Source organism: Vicugna pacos, chromosome 4 (assembly GCF_048564905.1).
Source record: "Vicugna pacos chromosome 4, VicPac4, whole genome shotgun sequence".
Lineage (NCBI taxonomy): Eukaryota > Metazoa > Chordata > Mammalia > Artiodactyla > Camelidae > Vicugna > Vicugna pacos.
In genome coordinates this window covers 49860414-49879660 of record NC_132990.1, presented here as the reverse complement: position 1 = coordinate 49879660, position 19247 = coordinate 49860414, and the positions used below count along the sequence as shown (strand labels likewise).

General features: G+C 43.5%; 2 long non-coding RNA genes across 3 annotated transcripts in view; one reads left to right on the top strand and one right to left on the bottom strand.

Annotated features, from left to right (window-relative positions):
* The window catches only part of LOC140696089 (uncharacterized), a 215847-nt gene that overhangs the window by 56515 nt on the left and 140085 nt on the right, over positions 1-19247 (bottom strand). The window lies entirely within an intron of this gene.
* Positions 16628-18864, top strand: LOC140695865 (uncharacterized). The gene is made up of 3 exons (XR_012071696.1): positions 16628-16658; positions 17080-17238; positions 18500-18864. It is a non-coding gene; the product is annotated as an uncharacterized lncRNA (long non-coding RNA).

Here is a 19247-nt window from a genome sequence, read left to right as displayed (position 1 = left end):
AGCCATTGCATCCTCATTCCAAACTATAGAAAAGAGAAAAGGGCAGCCTCTCCTATTTAAGGATTCCAGAAATAATTCAGAACACTTCTGCTAAATTTCACTGATCAGAACTTGGACAAATGGCCATACCTAATTTCAAGGGAGGCTGGGCAGCAATATGCCCAACTCGAAAATGGAGGTTCCAGTAAGAAGAGGAGAATGGTTATTAGGAGAAAGCACTCTGCTGCACATCAAATATTACTTCCCTGGCTAAAAATTTCTGGTCAGGTTAATCAATCTGAGTTTAGCCACCTTAGTTTGAAGCTGGAGGAGAAGCTTTTTTCCTATGGTTACTGAGCTGATGAGAGTCTAAAGGTTTGAAGCCCTGCTCCCCAGCATGTGGAGAAAGCATGTGCAGAGAGGACAGAGCCAACATGCAGAGGGACACGAAGGTGGGAGGCTAAAGAGGAAACTAAAGAGGTGTTGACTGATTGAAGGATCCCCTGTTCCAGCCATCCCTAGTCCAGCCTCACCCCTGCCTCTTCTGGTTATAAGACCCAGTAAATTCCCCTTTTGACTTATAGTATTTCAACTTCGGCTTTTATCACTTGCCTCAAAAGAGTGCTGGCTACTAAAGTTACCATCTTTCATTTCTGAGAGCCGGGACCACGTGGATCACTCTTGGCAGAGATAGTTTTTCCTGGAACTAAATCACAGTAGGACTATTTCCTGATTTCCTGTTGAAGGACATCGAGTGACATAATCATACCCTTGCATATATGTGCAGCTGTTCACAGTTTACAAAATTCTTTAAAATCCATTAACTCATCTGAGTCTCACAGGCTCTCTGAGATATAGGTTTTATTACCCCCATTCTAAAGACGAGGACACTGAGGCTCCATGAGATAATCTGGTTTATCTACCTGGTTGGTCAGCTGCGGCACCACCAGCTGTTCATGCAGCACTTCATGGGCAATCTGTGTAAAGATGAAGGCGGTATGACTCTGTCATAGCTTGGAGGAGAACACATTTTGTAGGGAGGAGAAGCTAAGAAAACCTGGCTCACATGTCTAATTCAGGGACAGAGTTCAGAGTGGAGAACTGGAGAGTGGGCCTGTTGGACTGTCTCAGATATCTGTGGTCTGCATCAAGGCGCAGGCAGGTGCAGTTTTGCAACTGATTCACGACTCACGCCTAGAAGTCTTTGCAACAAGATTTTCTGACAAGGGTTTGTAGCCCAGACCTAGTTAAAGGGACAGCTCTCATTGCCAGTACTGGTCTGAGAATTATGTCTCTGGGTTTATGAGAATTTCAGAGGTCGGTTTGCATTCTCAACCAGAGAGAAGGCCAGTTGCCTTCAGTGGGGGAGCCAGTGTCCCTCACAGAAACATTTAGAGCATTGAGGAGCTCACGGTTCTACCTCAAGCAGCAAAAAAGAGAGAACTTGGGTTGAGCAAAGGCTTATAGCAAGAGGTTCCCAGTAGCCAGCAAAATGAGCTGAGTCTCTAGCAAACATTTTTTAAAAGAATCTATTGGAAGAATATTGGAGGATTTATAAAATCAATAGGAAGCTGGAGGGTCAGGCTTGGAAAACAGGCATGAATCAAAGTAGTGGCAGGAGGTCATGATGCAGGAAGTAGGTCATATTTCAGTCTAGTCAGGAATGACTGTCCCACCAATGAACACCGCTTCCATGAACCAGTTCTAAATGTGCTTCATTTTTACATCGCCCACTCTTAGGAATCCGATTCCCAGGCAGAGGTCCTTAATTGGCTGAGTGCCATGGCTGCCAGGGGGCAGGAAGCTGGGGAGATGGCTCCCTTCACCTCAGTAGAGGAGGGGTATACACCTCCCCAAACAGCGGTCTACTCTGGTTACTGACTGCTGCTTCATTCATTTAAAAAGCCTTCTAAGTGGCTCCTGTGGGATGTTGGTTTCAAGATCTAAAGAGAAAATAAAGGGACAGAAACTGATATGTTTCAGTTTTGCCCTAGCCTTTTAGATCTTCACAGCCACACTTAGTGGGTTTGCAGGTGTCACAAGGCCACTGTGGCCATTCCCTTACCTGCCCTGCTGCCACACTGACTTTTAAGGCATACAGACATCTCTATCCTGCTCATGGCCTTCGCATGGAGAACAAACACTTTAACCTGGTACTCAAGACCTTCGTGATCTGGCTACAAACCATCTTTCCCCATCATCCCCACCTCTACCCTCAAGACCTGTTTTCCCACCATTGAACTGTTTACAGTCTTCAAGCACACTCCTTCAAACATTTGGTTCTAGTCTTCCCTCTCCCCTTCTATCTGGGGAACCTCAGTACTATCCCCTCCACCAGTCCTGTGGTCTTTATTTTGATTCACTTCTTGGTGGGCTGGAATATTTACTGAGGTAGACAGGATGATGTCCCCCCAGAAAAGATGTTCTAATTCCCAGAATTTAGCAATATGTTACCTTACTTGGGAAAAGAGACTTTGCAGAAGTGATTATGGTTTGGGTCATTGACATAGGAAGTGTATACTGGATTATCCAGGTGGGTTCACTGTAAGCACAAAAATCTTTAGGAGCAGGGAACATCCTGACTGTGATCAGAGTAAGACACGACTATGGAAGCAGGTCAGAGAGAGGGCAGCATGAGAAGGACTTGACCCACTGCTGTTTGCTTTGAATATGGAAGAAACTATGTGCCAAAGAATCCAGGTGGCCACTAGAAGCTGGAAAAGGCAAGGAAAGGGATTCTCCCCTAGAGCCTCCAGAAGGAACCTTGTTCTGTGACACCTCAATTTTTGCTTGTGAGACCCATGCTGGACTTCTAAACTCTTAAAGCCGTAAGATAATAAATTTCTGTTGTTTTAAACCACGAAGTTTAATTTGTTACAGCAGCAATAGAAAACTAATACACTTAGTTTGAGATTTGCAGATACTAACTAGTATATATAAAACAGATAAACAACAAATTCATACTGTATAGCACAGGGAACTATATTCGATATCTTGTAGTAAATTATGGTGAAAAAAATATGACAATGAATATATGTATGTTCATGTATGACTGAAACATTATGCTGTACACTAGAAATTGATACAATATTGTAAACTGACTATACTTCAATTAAAATATATATACAAAATAAAGAAAATTAATACACTTACTCAAGTAATATTATTGGGAAAGGTATGAAGTGCTACCATTTCTGAGACTTTCCATATCTGAGGATGTATGTCTCTTCCCACAGCCCATGAACAACAATTTGGTTGAGTTTAAAACTATTGGGTCACACACAAAGCAATCTACAGGCTTAATGCAATCCCTATCAAAATACCCATGACATTTTCCACAGAACCAGAATAAATAATCCCAAAATTTACATGGAACCAAAAAGACCCCAAGTTGCTAAAGCAATCTTCAGAGAAAAGAACAAAGCTGGAGGGATAACCCTCCCAAACTTCATACTATGCTACAAAGCTAGAGTAATCAAACAGCATGCTACTGGTAATTCTTTGTACTATCTTTGCAATCTTTCTGTAATTGTAAAATTCTTCTAAAAATAAAGTTCATTAGAAAGAAAAAAACAGCATGATATTGGCACAAAAACAGACACATAGATCAATGGAACAGAATAGAGAGCTCAGAAATAAACCCATACACTAATGGTCAATTAATTATGACAAAGGAGTTAAGAATATACAATGGGGCCGCTCCTCTCTCTCCCTCTTTGGAGATGGCCCACATTCTGTCTATGGAATGTGTACCCACTTTTAATCTGAGCACACAACCCCCACACCTCATGGCCTTTCTCTTGCCTTTCAATTTATCTCTCTGAATAAATCTACTTTCACTCAAAAAAAATAATAATATACAATGGAGAAAAGACAGAATATTCAATAAGTGGTGTTGGGAAAACTGGACAGCTACATATAAAAAAAGGAAATTAGAACATTCTCTAATACTACATACAAAAATAAGCTCAAAATGGGTTAAAGACCTAAATGTAAGACCAAATACTATAGAACTCCTAGAGGCAAAGCACTCTTTTACATAAATCACAGCAATATTTTTTTGGATCTGTTTCCTAAGGCAAAGAAATAAAAGCAAAAATAAGCAAATGGAACCTAATTAAACTTAAAAGCTTTTGCACAGTACAGGAAATCATCCACAAAACAAAAAGACAAACTATGAAATAGGAGAACAAGTCTGCAAATAATATGACTCATAAGGGGTTAATACCCAAAATATATAAATAGCTCATACAACTCAATATCAAAAAAACACAAATAACCTGATCAAAAATGGACAGAAGACCTGAATAGTCATTTTTCCAAAGATTACATACAGATGGCTAACAGGCACAAGAAAAGATGCTCAACATCACTATTAGAGAAATGCAAATAAAACAACAACGAGATATCACTTCACATGTGTCAGAATGGTTATCATCAAAAAGTCTACAAGTAACAAGTGTTGGAAAAGATGTGGAGAAAAAGGAACACTTGTACACTGTTGGTGGGAATGTAAATTGGTGAATCCACTATGGAAAACAGTATAGGATCCCTCAAAAAACTAAAAATAGAACTACCATATGACCCAACAATTCCACTCCTGGGTATATACCTGGAAAAAATGAAAACACTAATTCAAAAAGATACATACACCCTGATGTTCATAGCACTACTTACAATAGCCAATACTAAGGGCTTGATCCCAGATGAGTTGGAGAGTTAGAGCTATAACTCCCCTCTTCCCACCCAATAAGCATAAGTCTCAAAAAGGCCAGACCCTTGGTGAATACTGGATAAGAAAAAATTCACTCTCTTATTTGTCTTGATCTGTGTCTTTAATACCCACATATAACACCTGCAGATAAGCTTATTGTGCAAATTACAAAAAAAAAAAAATAGATCAACAATCCCTAACAAGGGAAAGTTAGGCAAGATAACAAAAAACAGAATTCAACCAGTAAGTACTTTAGATACTTGAAAATCTGATAGCTAAAGTAAAATAAATTTTTATAAAAATAAAAAAATAGTCTTAATGGATACTGAAGACCAATAAGCTATACAATATAGTCAAGGCAGATTTTTAAAGAATCAAGTGGCACTTTTAGACATGAAAATATAATTGTTGAAAATAAAAACTCATTAAATGGACTATCAGACACAATTGAAGAGAATTAGTGAAATGGAAGATAGGTTTGAGGCACAGAATGCAATACTGTGCACGAAAGAGACTGAAAATGTGAAATAGAAATTGAGAAGATAGAACAAGAAGTTCATTCTACAGAGGAGAGAATTTGAGTAGCTCCAACATACATTTAATAGGTACTTCATAAAGTTAGAACTGAGAGGAATTGGGAGAGGCAGTATTAGTGATGTCTGAGAATAACTGATAATTAAAGATAAACACGAAATCTCAAAATAATGGCTGAGAACATCCCAGAATTGATGAACAGCAAGAATATTCAGATTCAGTAAGTACAAGTACCAAACAAGATTTTTAAAAATTCTAAATATGCCAGAATGAAACTACGGAAGACCAGAGATCTTTAAAGCAACCAGAGACTCACGAGAAATGACAGAGGACAGCAGGCTGCTGAACAGTAATAATAAAATCCATAAGACAATGGAAAATAACTATCATCCTAGAATTCTGTAACTCACTCCTTCACTCAAAAAAAAAATTAAATTCCCAGTTAGAGTTAGGGTTAAGGATAAAACTAATCAGGGTTTAAGAATGGTTGAAATAAAATCCTTTTAGATAAATACTGAGACAGTTTACCACAAATAGACCCTTCCTGAAAGAATTATGCTAGGATATATTTTAGGAAAAAGAAATTCCTAAGACTCTATATGGAGAAAAGAAATAGTAAACATTTGGTTAAATCTAAATATGCAGTGAATGCATAAAATATGAATAATAATCTGGAAGATATAAAAATAAAATGTGACTAAAATGTTGAGCAATAGGACAGGAGGGGTATGTTGAAACCCAAGTTATGCTAAGGTCCCATATTGTCTGGGAAGAAGGTATACGTAGTGATTAATTTGATACTACCCAATATGCATATTAAAAAAAATTAAGGGTAGCCAATAAAAGTAGAAACAGTATGTATCATTTCTTAATGAATGGAAGGGAAATAAGTAATAAAAGAAGATTCAATTATACTGACAGAAGGCAAAAAAAAAAGTACAGTAAATACAAAGCTTTAAATAAGATGGTTGAAATAAATCTACGAAAATTGATAGTAATAACATATGTAAACAGACCAAAGTCTCTGATGAAAGAATAGAAATTCTCAGATTTGAAATTCTTATAAAAATCCTTATACATATTCTATCTAGGTGAATACTGACCCAAAGAAAAGTGATATAGATATTTGGACCAAAGTGCCCAAAGCATTTTTAGGGATAAAAGTGGTCATTACATAATGATAAAAGGAGTAATTGATAAGAAATATATAAAGTCTCAAATCATATAAAACAGCTTAAGGCAGGGACAAGTTTGGTGAGCTGAAGGGACAGAAAGATGGCCAGAGTGACTCTAAACTGCCACATCCAGGGGCATCTTCTCCTCTCACTCTGTAACCTCAATGTCATCTATCCACTGTCTTGACCTCTGTAGTCACCTAAAGCAAGGAATTCCAAGAGCTCTTTCCCAGGCTCCAGACTGTCTGCTGACCATTTCCATCAAGATCCCAGGCACCTCTCACCCAACATGCCCAAAGCCATCTTCTCATCCCCACCTCCTCCACAAATAAACTCTTCTTCCTGTGTTCCCCATCTCTGCGCACCTGCCATAATCAACCCGTCACCCAAGCTAGAAAACCAGGAGCACGGACCAAAAATCAATTGGACCATAGCCCAATGTCCACAGGTCTTTGCATGGCAAACCAACATGGCAAGCCAGATGGTGTTTGGGAAGAGACTTGGAGGACAGGAGTCACAAGAGGAGTTAGATTATATTATTTCACATTTTTGTAATTTTCCTAATTATAAGTGATTAAACAAAAAAGAAGTGTGTATATTAAATCTTAAAAGTCATTCAAGATCCCAGTTCCTCAAAGGTAGTCACTGTAATAGTGTATATCCTTTTATACCTTTTAAATACATATAATCTGTAGGATTGTTTTCATGTTTTAGATTTTTACACAATTATGAATATATTATACATACTGTATAGTTTCTTGTTTTTTTCAATTTATATTAATATCTTTTCATATCAATTCTTTTTTAACATGTATATAGTATTGCATTTTATGACTATACCTTAATTCATGTAACAAATCTCCTAATAGACATATAAGATGTTTCAAATTTCCACTTGTACAAGCAGCTGCAGTGAACCACTTTGGATGTGCATCTTTGTGCATTTGAGGGAGGAAATCTGCAGCATAAATTTCTAGAAGTGGAATGTCGGGGTCAATGGATATTCACATTTTAATTTTTGATGGATTCTGCCAAATTGACTTTAAAATATTCTCTCAATTTACCCCCTTCCCAACTGGGTATGTATTTTTCTACCATCTTATTAGCATTAAGCATGATCAGTCTTTAAAAGTGTTTTGCCAGTCTAACAGGCGAAAATATATTTTTTGTTGCTTTAATCTGTATTTCTTTGTTTTTTAATTTCTTTGAGCACTGTATCTATTTCTCTTTAAGTGAATTTCTAGTCTAAATCTTCTGCACAGTTACTATTGGGTTGTTTTAATTTCTTTATTGGGTTGTGGAGAGTTCTTTATACATTAACACTATTAACCTTTAGTATGCAATAAATGTTGAAAATGCTTTTACTCAATTTGTTATTTGTACTTTAGTTTTATTTATGATATCATTTGCCTTACAGAGATTTTAAATATTTATGCAGTTAAACCTTTTCTGTCATGATTTCTGGCCTTGTTTTCCCTTCATCACCTTGTTTTTTAATGATCTGTTAATGATTTTACTCTCTAGTTAATCATGAGTTCCTTGAGGGCAGAGGCTACCTCTTATTCATATCTGTAGATCCCTACTCCAGAAATCATTCACCCCCAGCCTTGGCTGTGATGAATACTTAATAAATACACACATTTAAAATTTTTATTGAGTCGACAGAATTCAGTGTGCTATAAAACAAGCAAGCATAGAAAATTTAATTGTAAGATTGAGGTTGAGGGAAAATCTCCAAGGAAAGTTGGTCTCCAAACCAAAATGCCTGGTGAGTTAGAAATTGTAATTCTGATCAATATGTGGACTAAGATCAGGGTTAAATTCAGCTGGTAGTGGAAAATTATTAAAAAGATTACAATAAACATGTTCTTTATTTGTTTCATTTTAAAAGATGGTTTTGTCAATATCTGCTCTCAGAATCAGAGTTTAATATCAAAAAGTCATAGTTTAATATAAAAAGTCACAGTTTAATATAAAAAGTAGTCTGAATTTAATATAAAAATAACAAAGTGGGGAGTTCAGATGATAATCTGGACCCCGTGTAAACCACATGCCCGATGAACCACTTTAACCATGTTAACTACCCCACCCTAGCTGGTGGGGGTGTACACCAACCTCAGGGCTCAGGAGAAGAAAGCAAAAGGCAGACGCTTAAGTACAAGAACCACACACCTGAAGCTGTGAAATGCTATGGCTATTTACAACCTTAATGCTGCTTCATCAAAACTGGGGAAAGCCGTGTGACTTTGAGGAAATCCCTTGGCCTCGATTTGGCTATTTTAAAAACAAAGGGGTCACTGGGTGATCTTGGCAGCTCCTTCCGAAACGGAAGTCCAGGGAGTTGATGAGTGTCTTTCTATAAAATGGTTTCCAGAGCCCTGCCTTCCTGGAATTCCCCTGCGGCTCAATCGGAGGTGTGAAGGGAAACCCATCACAGCTGTTACCAGCTGTTCTGTGAGGCTTCTCTGGGAGCCCCCAAGAGTGTCAACACTGATGTCTGTATGAGTTAAATTAAATTCCAGGGGCTAGTGTGAAACTGGAACAGGCTTGATGTTTTTATCTGTCTGCTGCTGGGCTCCTGTGGGGCCTATGGCTTCAGCTGAGCTAACATGAGGGAAGGGAGTGGAGTGGAAGGGGCAGTCTTCTCTCTGTTATTTATGTATGGTTCACGATCATTTTATTATATTAATGATAACCTGACCACTTCCTTAAAAGATTCAAGATGATTCATTAATTCACTGGAATAATAGGTAGTCTGTGCCTGCTCTGTGCCAGCCCCAGTGCTGGAGGAGATGGAAACACATGAAAAAACAGTACCATCTCTTCCATAGTATCATAGAGGCACTGGATGCACACGGGCTATGAGGAACCAGAGGAAGGAGAAAGCAATTTTGATTGTCCAGAGGTGAGCATGGAGGAAAGAGAGAGGGGAAAGGAATGACAATTTTTTTGTGTGCCTTCTAGGAGGCACTATGTCATAATGATTAAGAGCCTCAGCTCTTGAGACTGATAAGACTGGTTTCAACTTCTTTAAACCTCAGTTTCCTTATCTGTAAAATGGAATAACAGAACTTCCTTCATTGGGTTGTTGTTGAGGAGACTAAAAGAAAAATGCATTTAAAGCAACTGATATGATGTCCTGCACATGGCAAACATGTGATACATGGTCACTGCTATTATTACTGTTCTGTAATCAGTCACTAAGATGAGCTTTATCATCAAAGATTGCACTGTGCCCATTTTACAGATAAAACAAAGGCTCAGAGAGCTTATATAAATTTCCCAAGGCCACACAGCTTGCAAGTGGCAGAAGCAAAATTCTGACTTCAATGCCCATTTCCTTTCCGCTGCTGTGATTCCTCTGAAGGAAGTTTTCCCAGAGGAACTGATATTTGAGTATTAAAAAAAATGAAAAGACGTTCCTTTTCAGAGGTTAGGGAGAAGGAAGAAATGCCAAGCAAAGGGAACAGCACATGCTAAAGCACAGAGCCAGCAACGATGGAATGAGCTGTCCAGGGTTGGGGTGGGGGAGAAGTTGTGAAGCTCTGGGTTTCTGAAGTTTCCTCCAGTAGAGGAGGATGTGGTGGAGGCCATGAAGGTAGATCAGATGGAACACTCAGTGATTCTGTCCTGTTCTCTGCCCTTCCTGAAGTTGAATCCTCACAGCAAAGAGGAATCAGAACTATCCTGTCTCATCTTCTGGGACATGGTCTGCTAGTCCTTGTGAGTCTTTTGTTTCCGTTTGACCTACACTCTGGTTACTTGCTGGAACCTCTCTTCATCCCTTTCTCCACTGTACTCTAGACCCTAGAGATTTATGTTTGTTAAAGGGTATTTGGTTTTTAAATCAACAAAAGGGAGAATCAGGATAGGGAAGAAAATCTCTCACACCCTGACCCCAAACTACTCACCAGGGCTTGCTTTATGGACTGCAGATTAGGTAAAATCTGGATGGGACTAGATTCTGGTTTGGGAGGAGTTCCCAGTCTGGTTGGGGAGACAGATAGCCAAATTCAACATCACTGACAAGCGGGTCAGGGCTTGGGTCAGTGGCAATACCAAGGGATGGCTTGTAGAGGAAGGTTTTAGCCCCTTCATAATCCCTACCAGGCCCTTCCCATTCTTTGATGGTCTTTCAGTTTTTACAAATTGTGTTCAAGTATTTTTTGTTAGATAAAATCATCTGTGATGGCCAGAGTTGAAAATGACCCTCAATGACACTCACCCTTGTATAATCCCCTCCCCTTTGAGAGAGGATGGAACCTGTGAATAGGATATTGCCCTGCGATTATGTTACATTATATGGCAAAAGAGAGATTATTCTGGGTGGTCCTGACTTCATCAGGAGAACCCTTTAAAACCAGAGTGTTTTCTCTGGGTGGTCACAGAGGGAGAAAAACAGTAAGACATGTTCCTGCTGGCCTAGAAGAAAGCAAACCTCTGTGCTGTGATCTCCAGTTGCTGACAGCAGCCCCCAGATGATAGCCAGAGAGAAACGCGGTTCTCAGTCTTACAGTCTCAGAGACTCAAATTTGGCCAATGACCTGAACGCACTCAGAAGTGGATTCTTCCCCCAGAGCCTTCCCCTAGAGCCTGGCTGACACCAGGATTCCAGCAGACCCTGAGCAGAGAATCCAGCTGCACTATGCTGGGAATTCTGGCCTGCAGAATGGTGACTCCATAAACATGTGCTGCATTAAGCTGATACATTTGTGGTGAGTTGTTATGCAGGAATAGAAAGTCAATACAATGATACTCATACAGATATAAAAAGAACATGTGTCAAATACTTTAACTCATTAATTAATGAGGGACTCTAAGCTTTTGCAACAGGTTCAAAGGAGGACTCACAGAACTGCACATATAGGCAATCAAGAATGTTGAAATAAATACAAAAGTAGTCACTACCTATAGAGCAATCCTCACTGCAACGCCAGTGGACAAAATTCATTTGCATTTCTACGGACGGGAATCGTGCATTACTATCAGTTTTCTATAATTTATAAAGTGGTAAGATTCCTCAAAAACAATGAAAAGAGCAGAATGCCTGAAAGAAAGGGTAGGACAACCAATAATCTTTTCTGTCTAGTTTAAAAGACTTTCACGGTTTTTCCTTGTAGGTGGTATGGAAATGCAGCTTCAAGACAGGCCACCACTGACACATGCATCCCTCCCCACCACTAAATCCTGTCACATAGAGATAGTAGAGTGGCCGCAGGCTGGGATTCAGTGAGACTAAGGGCTGGAGGGGCTCAGCCAGCCTTGACCGTTTACAAGTCCTTTTGTATCTGTTACCTGGCTCATGATTCCGTCTTCTAACAAGACTCCTGTGTGGAAGGTAGAACAGATAACAGTTACCCTATCATGTCGCTAAGGAAACTGAGGCCCAGAGAGGAGGAGTATTGTGCCTAGAGTCACTCAGGGAGTCAGTGACCCTGGATCCCCTGCCTTCCCATTTCGGGCTGGTCTCCTCCACCCCCACCCCCTTATTCTCAGATAGGTGAACTCTGTCCCCCATTCCCTGCCCTCCTTTGTGCTGGATCAGCCTCCCTTCCACACTGCAGGGCGTGGCACCTGATCTGAGGATTGGCTACCACCCCAGATACCCTGTGTCCAGTCTGCAGATGCAGTCCCAGGCCTCTGTGGAGCCTATCTGACCCAGCACCCCCTCCCATGACCACCTTTGTGCACTGGGCACACCTCTGCCTGGGTTTCCTGCTTTCACTCTGGCAGGCTGACAGGCCCTAGAACAGTGCCCAGACCTGCTGTGTAAGGGCCACCTGCTCTGCCTCCCAGGCTGCCCACCCTGGCCACCCACCTCTGTTGATTTCCCATTGGCACATGGGCTGGAAGTCATCTGGGAGGCCAGGCACGCCAGTCTGCTGGAACCTCTTCCCAAACCCTCCTCCTGACCAGTGCTAGGCATTAGCGTGGGACAAGCCACCAAGGCCAGGTCAGGCAGCTGGCTGGCAAACTGGTCACCTGCTCGACTCACAGAGTGTAAAGTTTTTGTTTTGCTTTGGCTTTTGTATCTCATTGCTGAGAGTCTTTGGAGAGAGGCAAGCCAACCCTGCATGGTTCAGACAGTCACTGAAGCCCAGAGAGGAGTTGGGCCCTATGAGGGCTGTGTTCATCGGCTGGGAGCCTGGCGGTTGGGGCTGGATCTGCCAGGTCCGGTGGGGGTTTAGTACTGACCTGTCCTAATGGTCTACTCCTTGGGGGTCCCTGTGTGTGCAGATCACAGGGGAGTGAGGTGCAGGTTGATCAGGACGTTGGGATTTGCTAAAGAGGCAGAATGGTTGGAGAGTCCCAGTCTTGGACCTGAGGGTCAGCTCAGTTGTGTGACTTCAGCGTCTCAGTTTCCTGGCTCCTCTTCCCCTTTCCTGTCCCTGTGCCTTGTGCTCCAGTCCCATGAAGGAGCCACGTGCTGTTTCCCAGACACACGATGACGTTCTTCAACTCCACTGAGACTTCCCTTGTGCTCCTGCTGCCTAAGCTACCTTTCCAGCTCCTGCTTGTTTCAAGATTCAGATTTGTGGCTGTCCCCACCCTTCCTCCCTGCCTCGCTCCTGCTCCCTGCCAGTGGAATTCACCTGCCTCTGCACCCCTCACCCTCTTCACAGCACCTGGGATACCTGCTTCCTTCCATTATTCACCTGTGTACCCTTTAGCTTGTGAGCCCCTCAGATGTGGCAGCTGAGACTTCACCTCCACACCTGCATACCTGTGCAAGGTCAGGCACACAATCAGTGTTTGCTAAATGTTTGCTGAATAGGGGCTACACTTAGAAAACAAAAAGCGACAAATATCTTCAGTGATATTTAGTAAGGCTTTAGAAAGCATCAAATATATGTAATTAAGGAAAACCATGTGGAAATAATATAATTAAACTTGGAGATTTATCTTCATGTAAAATATCATAATATAGAAAATGATCTTAAAGGCTACTTAACAAGTTACTGATCTTAACACAGTGAAACCTCATTGTAAATATTTTAAAATACATTCTACGTATTGAAATTGTAATAACTTTGTTAATGGTCCAGATGTTTCGGGCAATTCTTGGGCGTGAATATTCTTGAAATATTTAAACTTTTTTTTCTCAGAGAGGGAAAAGGAAAGAAGAAAAGAGAAAAAAAGAAGAAAGGAAGGAAGGAAGGAAGAAAAGAGAAAAAAAGAAGAAAGGAAGGAAGGAAGGAAGAAAAGAGGGGAGGAAGAAAAGAAGGGAGGAAGAAGGGAGGGAAAGAAGGAAAAGGTTGTCAAACAGCCCTTTGATTTCCTTCATGGGTTCATTATACTCATTTTACCATCGGAGCAAATGATGTCACCTCTCTGGGTCTCAGCTCCTCCATCAAAAGCTAGAACTAGGTGCTGTAGTGAGAGAAGTGCTGGGTGTTGGCGGAGGGCCATTGCATTATTTTTCAATTTCCCAGGATCCAGCAGTGGAGAGAAGCTTTCTCTTTTAGGGAGGACCCCAAGTTTATTAGCAATGAGAGAAATCTAGGACAAGGAGCATGTCCTAGAAGGGCTTTTGATACCACGTTGGCCTGAAGTCAGGAAAACTCTGGGTACTGACATTTGAAACCAAAGCTCTTCCTTCTCTGAACCTCAGTTTCCAAAAATGAAGGAATTGGACCCAATGAGTCTAAACTAACTTCCCACTTCCACAACCTGTGAACCCACCTCTGTAGGCTGATGGTGAACAAACAAACAATCATGTCAAGGCCAGAGAAGTTTCCAGGGCCCAGCCTCTACAGGACACATCTCCCTCTTTCTCACAATTCCCCGAAAGCTGCAGAGCCAGACAGTTCAGCCAGCTGCTGGGGCCTCCGATTATCCTCTCTACACTTTGGATCTTTTTTGTTCTTTTGTGTCTGGAAATCATTCAGCTCATCTTTGACCTGTCGGCATGTTCCTCACATGTCAAAACAACTGTTAGAAAGCGAAATGGTTGGATCTAAGCAGCTGGGGAAGAGTTGTTTAATGTTGGAGACTCAAGAAGCGCACCCGCTGCTTTGTGTTTAAAGCATACCTGCGGGTTTTTATCCTTCCTAATTATAAAGGAGCTTAACAGTATCTCTGAAGCAAAGGGTGGGCAGGACAGCCAGAAGTCCTGAATTCGTGCTGTAGCACAACTGGAAAAGGGCAAGATGCTCTGCATGAGCACGTGAATGTTCAAACTGAAGAGCCAGGATTTACAGACCCGAGCCTTGGGAATGGTCCTGGGCAGTGCCCACTCTCACCACATCCACAACCTGGGGTGGGGTCACGGCCCTCGGACTTTTCACATGGGCTTATGCTCAACTCCACCTCCTCCGTCCTGGGTGTTAGGTTTCTGTGAGGCAGTTTAGACTAAGCAGGCTAAGTGGGAGGGATGGTGGAGTGAAGGCCATGCTAAGGGGACCTCTTACAAGACCAATGTTTTGGTAAGTTTGGTGTGTAAGTATAAGCAGGACTCCTGAGGACTCAGGTGGGTTTTCCCTTTTTTGTGCCCAGGAGGCGAGGGGACAAATACCTCAGAGGCTGGTACTTGAAACCCTGTAACCCCTCAGGTGGCATGAGCTGCAACTTGCCTCTAGTCCCAGGTGAGGGGCAAAGTCCGGATGGCATCCCAGAGTCTGGCCTGGCCTGCTCCTCTCCCTGCCCCACCGTGCAGCCTCCTGGGGCTTCCTCTTCAAGCCTCAAGCCATGGCTGGAAGGAGCTCCTGAGGCAGAGGGAATGTCCTGTTACCTGCAGAAGCCTAGAATCTTGGGTCTTTGGGAGGAGCTAAGGAATAAGGAGACTCCTTGGGCCAAGAAACAGACCAAGCAGACACATGTCCAAGGGCTGGTGAGGATGCCACATGTCTTGGATCAAATGCAAATTTCATGAGATCTCTGTGGTCCACTGATTGATTGGCAAATGCTGACCCTGGCAGGGTGCATAGGGCCAAGTAGAGGCCCCGGAGGTGGGGGACCCGGGTACCTGTGATGGTTCTCTCTGCCCCAGCCTCTGCCTGTTCAGTGATGAGTACCTACTCTATGCCGAGGGCTTTCACAGGCATTGTCTCATTATATCCCAGCACTGTGTGCTCCCTGCTCCATCCCCAGTCCTTCTCTGGGCCCAGGATGTGGACGTGCACAATGGAGTACTCCTTAAGCCCCTCGCATCATATCCAAGAACCGCCCTGCCAGCTAGAGGTTGGCTACTTACTTTGAGATCAGGCAGCTGAGGCCCTGAGAGTGTAACTACATGCATTCCAAGTGCTGCAGCCAGGGCTCAAACCCAGGTCTGTCTGAGTCTCGACCTGTCTTACTGATTTGTGGTCAGTAGGGAGAGGATGCCTGGAGAAACCCCCCAGGGTGCCGGGAGCAAAGCAGGGCCCTTTATCTTCTCAGGGTGCCCATACTGAGAGCACTAAGCAAGGTGTGGCAGGGGTGGGTGGGGTCAGACTGCCCTGGCACTGCCGCCAACAGCGTTAGCGAGCCAACCCCAATTGTGAGTCAACGAGCCGCCACGTTAGCTGCTAGGACTAGAATGCCAAGCTGCAAGAAGGAAAGAGTGAGTACTGGACTTCAAGCATCAAGAGAAGTGGACAGAGCAACCCTCTGCCCAGCTCCCCCAGGGGTCCACCCTCTGATGGCACAACCCACTGTCACTCTGGCCCTTAACCCATGAGGAACCTCTCCTGGAGCTGCATACCACAGTCAACCAGGCTAAACCCTCACTCTGATCGGGGTGGCAAGCTGCCCAGACCCCTGCCCAACACCACAAAGAGAGAAATCTTGGTGAATGGGAGCTAGGTGGGACCTGACGGGGGCAGTCCTAAGCAGGAGTTGAACAGAGGAGGCTGGCCAGGCAGCCCAGACAGGGGGCTGCTGGAACCCTCCCAAAAGCTCAGGCTGCTCATAGGAGCTGAGGACTCTCACACAATGCTAGTGGGAGAAGGAAGACAGGCGGGTGTTGAAGACTCTAGAACCAACCATGGGAACCCAGGTGGCCATGTAAAAGGAGCTTCAGGCAGGTATTCCTCATCTGGAAGTTGATCTCTGACATCCAAGGTTCTGGAGCCTGGAGATCAACAAGGTCCAGGAAAGGTTCATCGGAAAAGCCCCAGGGTCCAGGGTGGATGCCCAGCCACACCCACTATTCTGCTGCAGAAGTGGGGGTGATGGCAGCACAAAGGACATCTGTGACTCATCAGGAACCCACAGATTGGTGGAGCACATCAAAGAAACCCTATGCAAACCCAGGACTTGTGGACAGCATGGACATGGTGAGCCTTGGTGTGGATGCTCTCAGCCAGGGAAGGGCTGGGCCCAAGCAGGGCAACAGTGTCACTAATTCCCAAGTGTCTTCCTAAATAGCTTCTACTCATCCAAGGGACTTGTTACTAAGACTTCCGCTTGTGATAGGTAAAGCCAAGGGCATAATTTGGAATGCAAAATTTGAGACTAAAAGAACAAAATTTCTCCACATAAGAAAGCAATGAGAATTTCCCAAGTACTGCGAGTGTGGAGAAGAGGGAAGGACTCAGGGAAGAGAAGTGGATCCTATCAACAGGGCAGTAGGTAGAAGCCAAGGAGAGAGACAGCTTGAAAGGGCCTCCCTGGGGGCAGGAATGGTCAGTGAACCTGAGCACAGTAACGTCTGGCAGGCAATTTAAAGTTGTTTCTTGTTCTATGATGTCCCTTCAGCTTTTGTGCTAATGGTGCTTTGAGGAATGAGAGAGATGGGGTACGGGGGACTGGAGTGGTCCAAAGAGCAGGATGGAGACCTGGTGTGATGGTCAACTTTACATGTCAACTTGAATAGGCCACAGTACTCAGATCCAACACTGTGTGGGTGTTTTTAAGGTGAGTTAACATTTAAATCAGTAGACTTTGATTGAAGCAGATTAGCCTCCACATGATGGGTGGGCTTCATCTTAACAGTAGAATACCTTAAGAAAAAGATGACCCTCCCTTGAGAGGTGAGGGAATTCTGACCGCAAACTACCTCCTGATTTAAACTAGAACTCATCATGGATCTTAGCCTGCCGGGCCCACCCTGCAGGTTGTGGACTTGCCAGCGTCCACAATCATGTGAGCGAATTCCTTAAGATAAATCTCTCCCTCTCTCTCCACACTCCCACATGTGCATATATGTGTGTGTATATATGTGTGTGTATGTATGTGTGTGTATATATATATATATATATATATACGCATAGACACATCCTACTGGTTTTGTTTTTCCAGAGAACCCTGACTAATTCAAGGAGTAGAGGTAACCAGAGGGGGGCCAAGTGGATGCTATCATGGAAATTTGGAACCAAGGGTGGCAGGGAAAGGCAAGCACATGTTAAGTCCCCCATTGAACATACAAAAATCTTAAGAAATATTCAGGAGGAGACTGAATTTCTTATAGAAGGGAGGCCAGAGGTGCATGAAGAAGGTTCAGTGCAGGGAACACAAACCACTCTAGGCAGGAAGTGGCATCCTAGGCAGGAAGGGATTTGACCAGGGCAGGGGCACTTAGCCAGCCACTGGGAGGGGCACTTAGCCAGCCACTGGGAGGGCCACAGGAGTGGGTTCGGGCCAGCCTCCAGGAAGAATCCTTAAGACAACACAGACCCAATGCCCAGGGGTTACTAAAGCCTTGGAGACACCACCAGATTCTGCTTATATTAAAAAGTTGAGATGTCCCTGCTGCCACCACTGATGCAGAAGGCCCTGTGTACTAGAGATCTGGAGAGCAGACAGGGCATGCAGCTTCTGGGAGACCGCAGGTTTCCTAATCTCGTTGGCCAAGAGAACAGCAAGGAGGGGCCTGGGAAATGGAGGATGTGTGCTCTGACTTCCAGAACTCATACAGATGTTCCAAATGGATGGCACCTACTTAACATCCGTAACGCTCACCACAAGAGGGTGGGAAAATGGTCTTAACCTGTCCAGATCCACCAACTAGAAGGACGGGAGTCTGCAGGACTCTCCAGGGAACTGTTCTGGGGATGTGGAGGCTCTGAGGGTACACATCCAGAGAAGAGAGGCCCCTGCTGATGAGTGCTATCCAAGAACACATGGCAATCCGCGACAGGGTGCATAAGCCAGGACTCAGCTATGCCTGCCTTCCTAGGTGCAGGGCACAACGGAGCACAGCTGGTTGGAGTGAGAAAATGTGTCAAAGATGAAGAGCTGTGGAGGGAGTCGGGGAATTTTACTCCAAATGCAGTTGAGATCATATCTTGGCTTTGTTCCCCACGAATGCACAGTTATTTGTATTTCAGCATAAAATTCTAGCTCCCAGGACCTGGTTAACAAAGGCAGCAAGACGCATTCCCCCAGAGGCCAGCCAGATGGAAAGCCCAACGGAATCTCACTTTGAAGTGTTCTGTGTTATCTGACTCATTTGCAAAAGAAATGAGCTTTATGGGATGTTCAAATGTTTCCAGACATAACCAGTTGCCCCCAAGCGAGAATAAAGTTATAATCTCTCCTTCACCTTGTGCGTGTGCAGGCGGGCGCCGATGTACACAGGCTGTTAGAATCAAAATATGTCTCCTCCTCAGGCTCTGCAGGAGGCAGGCGGGAGGGGGAATCAAAATAAAAACACCTCGGATCAAGAAATGATGGATTTGTTTTTCACCCACTTTGACAGAACCACTGTATGGTCAGTCTAATGAATTACACCCTCATTTGTCATTAGGATCATGCAAATTAGTCGACCAGATACGCTGGGTCATACAGCTTCTAGGGCTCTGTGGTGTCTGGGGATGAGCACAGACAGATTTGGATTCAGATCTCAGCCCTGATGATTTTCAGGTTTCTAACCCCAGGGAAGTAGCTTCTGCCCTCTGAGCCTCAGTTTCCTTCCCTATAAAATA